The sequence below is a fragment of the Sinocyclocheilus grahami genome, unplaced genomic scaffold (assembly GCF_001515645.1).
Source record: "Sinocyclocheilus grahami isolate Dianchi unplaced genomic scaffold, SAMN03320097.WGS_v1.1 scaffold708.1, whole genome shotgun sequence".
NCBI classification, from domain to species: Eukaryota; Metazoa; Chordata; class Actinopteri; order Cypriniformes; family Cyprinidae; genus Sinocyclocheilus; species Sinocyclocheilus grahami.
The window spans coordinates 37541-37747 of NW_015505887.1; positions in this window are offsets into that span (position 1 = coordinate 37541).

Genomic DNA, 207 nt, shown 5'->3' on the forward strand with positions numbered 1-207 from the left:
AGATAGAACGATAGATAGATAGAACGATAGAACGCTAGATAGAACGCTAGATAGATAGAATAATAGATAGAACGATAGATAGAATGCTAGAACGATAGATAGATAGATAGATAGATAGAACGATAGAACGATAGATAGAACGCTAGATAGATAGAATGATAGATAGATAGATAGATAGATAGATAGATAGATAGATAGATAGATAGA